General features: G+C 43.2%; 1 pseudogene; it reads right to left on the reverse strand.

Annotated features, from left to right (window-relative positions):
* Positions 1-2,754: 2,754 nt before the first annotated feature.
* On the reverse strand, positions 2,755-3,856 carry LOC146450257 (uncharacterized; annotated as a pseudogene).
* Between the last annotated feature and the right edge of the window lie 280 nt (positions 3,857-4,136).

Raw genomic sequence — 4,136 nt, forward strand, 5'->3', positions numbered from 1 at the left:
ACACACAGACAGCCAGGGGCGTAAAAACGGACAATCTTGAAAGTTCATGTACTGGCAAAAACTAGTGCGTTCGTCGTAAACTGGCCCAGTGGTCTAGTGGTCCAGCGGCCCAGCGGCGTACAACTCCACAGCTATTTATACAGATTCCGGTACAGCCCCGTCGAGCAACAGAAAAAGCACTGGGGTACTAAAATTCTCAGATCCAAAAAGGGAACTCTTGTTCCCCCCATGGAGAAAAACATCCTTACCATTTTCAACATAGAGACAATCTGCAACAAATGACTTAAAAACACCCCCGCGTTCCACCAAAAGGGGCCAGTAATGGGCTGACGGCCAATAAGGAACTACCAAAATTCCCCGACAACGACACAAACAGACATGAAGGATGACCTTTTTAACTAGCGAAACAGGTGGCACAAGCCAACATGTTTCGCCGACCCAACTAAAGGCGAGCGAATCGACACCCAAGGAATCTGGACTAAAGTACTTGGAATAGAACCTGGGAACCTTGCGATTTTTGTAGCTAGCAAAACAGTCTACTGAGCAGGGGCCCCAAACAGAGGTAACAGCACGAAAATAGAAATCTTTGACTGTCCAGTCATCATAATCGATAATCTTACTCAAATAATCTGCTCTCTCATTCTGAGTACGAGGTATCCACTCAACCTCAATGTCAATCTTATTATCTTTAGCGGTCTGAAATATGTCGCGAGCCAATATATGCAAATGCTCTTTCATACTACCAGAATGAACAATCGAAGGAACTGCTTGGTTGTCAGTAAACCACTGAACATCGCAGCCTGAGAGAAGGTGTGCAAAACGTTTCAGAGCAAAACTAACGCACTGAAGTTCTTTCCAGGTAGAGCTCTGGTTCATCTGTCATGAATCCCAGTAAATATGCGAGACAGGCGTATCATCAATTGCAATAAAAAAGGCAGCACAGCCAGTAGCACTGGCATCTGAATAGATAATGCGAGATGGCTTACGAACAGCATTGAGAAACGACCTAGAATTCAGGTTAGAAACGCTATTCTTCCAAAACTCTAACTCTTTGCGAGCGCATGGGTCTAATTCAACACAGGAATCCAACCCATGCCTGCGATCGAGGGCCCTCTGTAGGCTTTTGGTCATCAGCTTACACACATTGCCAAAAACAAGCATATTAGAAATAATACTACCGGTGACAGAGGCCAATTGCCTGGCTGGTAATCTACTTTGAAGGAGCACAATGTCAATACTCGCTAGTAGCCTGTCGATTTTTTCCCCAGGAATAGATAACAAATTATGCTTTAAATCCCTTTGATAGCCCAACCATCTGAGAGACTGAACTGGGACCCATATGCTTTTAACACTATTAGCTACAAAGCCCGCTTAGGACAAATCTGATTTCACAGCCATAGACTGGGAATAACAGTCAAGAAATGTAGGACATACGCCTAGGCCATCATCCAAATATACAACAATTCTAATAGCCTGGAGACGCCAATAACGTATTAACCCCTTCACTGCCTGTGTGACGTACTGAGTACGTCATATTTTTCTTACGTCGTGTGCCTTTACGACGTACTGAGTACGTCAAGAAAATGAAGGCCTCAGTTGGAACTCTGGCACCCAAAATACAAAAGCGCCTGGCATATTTTACCCAGAAAATCCTTCCGGAGCCTGGGTTTCAGTCTCCAAGAGGTGTCTGCTCTGTTTTCTCATAATGTTCACAAATAATGTGTCGGCCATCTTGGCTTCTTGACGGGTCGGAAAATTCCTTCCTCTACATGGAATAATCATGCCAAAAGTGATAGGTTGTAATACAGACAAGGTAAAGGACATGAAATAGAATTGTCGTAGAGGAGAAGAATCATTCAGTGTTGGCAACTTTAAGAAAAATGTTGAGAAGAAGACTGAGCGATCGTGTCGTGCTTTTTGAAGCAATGTAACATGTCCAATTTCTGTTTCTGGCATCAAATGTGAAGGTAACAATGTCAAAATGAGCTCTAAGTAAATATTTCAATTGCACTTTCAAACCATGTGTACTTGCTTTTTGTTATATCTCCAGGTTTTAGCATTATTTTTGTTTTTCTACCATTCTGTCGAATTACCACGTAAATGATTAACTCTCCCGAGGCACTGGGCAATACTTGGGGGCTGGCAGGGCCTCAGAACTTTTGAAAAAAATATAAGGCCCGGTAGAAATACCGAATGGCAAAACAGTAAATTTATAAAATCGAATAACCCCATCCTTAGACCAGGAAAAGTCTAAAAACTCTTGGTCTGGGGGAAAAATGTCGATATGATGATAACCAGATTTGATATCAAAGGAAAATAGCCAATTCTGAGAACAATCGATAAAGGAATAAAGCATGGTTTTCGCGTCCTCGAATTTAATCTTGGATTTCTTAACAAATTGATTCGGATAACGTAAGTTTAATATGAGCCTTTTCTTACCATAAGCCTGAATGGAAACGGATAGGGGGTTACCCACAGTAGGGGCACACCCACATTGAACCACTGAGCCTGCTATAAGAAGATCAGAAATAGCTTGTTCCACAAATTCACTATGCTGAATGGCAGATCGATTATTGCCAAAGCTCGCTGCGGGCGGAGTGTAAATAAAGGGGATCTTATACCCATATCCAATGGTATCGCGAATGGAACGAGAAGCACCTATATGCTCCCAAAAAGCTACATTGCGCTTAAGACTACCTTTACCTTTAACGATAGGAACCCCCTGCTGATATTCAGGACTTATTACATCACTAGATAAATCAGACGCATCAATAGAGCTCTCGAAAAGTTCCACTGGATCAAAGTCATTTAAACATGTAACCAAATTCAGTGAATTATACTCATCTTTCCCTAATCTCTGTAGTGCAACATTGTGTTTGTCGTCAGTTTGCGGCCTTGCTGCTTGAAGGGACTGCAACGGTTCCTCTAAGGCGGCTGGGGCAGGAAGTTGAATTTGCCCAATGACCTCTCTGTCCGCAACTGAAGCACTTGTCCGAAGGTTGAGGTCGACGATCGCGAAAGGACTGCCCACGAAAAAGCTGCTGATAAACAGGAAGAGTATTGGAAGAACGAGCAGAAGAAACTTCACTCAATGGCTGACGGGTACTTGTATAGCTAGGTCGGGCAGACGAATTCCTGCGCTTCTTCTCGCGGATCTTGGCCAAAGCCCGTCTTTCTGCTGGACGAAGCCTCTTTTCATTCTCAGAATCCTCCGCCAACTCATCTGATTCGTACTCTTCAACGGCTGTCCAGCCCGCAGGACTCTTATCCGCAAAGCGAATTAGCTTGTTTCGTTTTGTAATAAGTGTCTTTACCGATTCAAGTTCGGAAAGGTTTCCTTTTGAGATGTTCTTAATGGCCCCGTCCACTAAGTCGTGCAAAGAGATGTTAAGTTCGTACTGCACTTTGTTTCCCTTGAAAAAAAAGGAACTTGACGCGTTCGATTCGGTTTTCAGCTTCTTAAGCTGCGATTGTGTGGCAGCTTCTTTGTCCTCGAGATCGCGCTTAAAGGCAGCGAACTTTTGATCAAATTTGACGTCCAAAAGTTGGGAAAATAACTGCAAAGTTTCAGCGTTTGATAAGGACGTATCCGAGGAAAGAGTACTCGGTTGAGCAGAGTCTCCGGTGTTGTTAGTTTCCAAAAGACGCTTGAGGGACGCTCGCTCTTTCAGAACCCGACATGGCATAAAAAAACTAGGGTTGAAAGAGATGCCTCGAATGGCTTTTGCATAACTAAACAAACCTTAAATAGTGTACTAGCCCCTTGGGGTACCTTACAAGCACGCCTTAAATACTTCAGCAGTATTATGCCACCTAATATACATACTCTTGTGAAACTAACAAAACGTTACAAAATATATTTTATACCTTGGGCTCCGCAAGCGAAAAATAATCTTGTTGGATTTCACGGGTGTGTGTTTCGACGCGATCGTGCGCCCAGTAGAATACCAGTGAAAAAGCTGCAACGTCTGTCACAGAAAGCCCAGAAAATGAGGGTATTTTGGTGGAAAAGTATTCGCACAAATACTCCTTTGTCGCCAAAATTCATCATTATCTTAGATGCACTCATCGTTACAAAACCCGACGGGCTAGTTATTTTTAACAGAGTCTAACTTAGCTGAACTTAGGCCTCGGCT

The sequence above is a fragment of the Pavona decussata genome, unplaced genomic scaffold, assembly GCF_977016875.1.
Source record: "Pavona decussata unplaced genomic scaffold, jaPavDecu1.1 SCAFFOLD_470, whole genome shotgun sequence".
In the NCBI taxonomy this organism is placed as follows: Eukaryota; Metazoa; Cnidaria; class Anthozoa; order Scleractinia; family Agariciidae; genus Pavona; species Pavona decussata.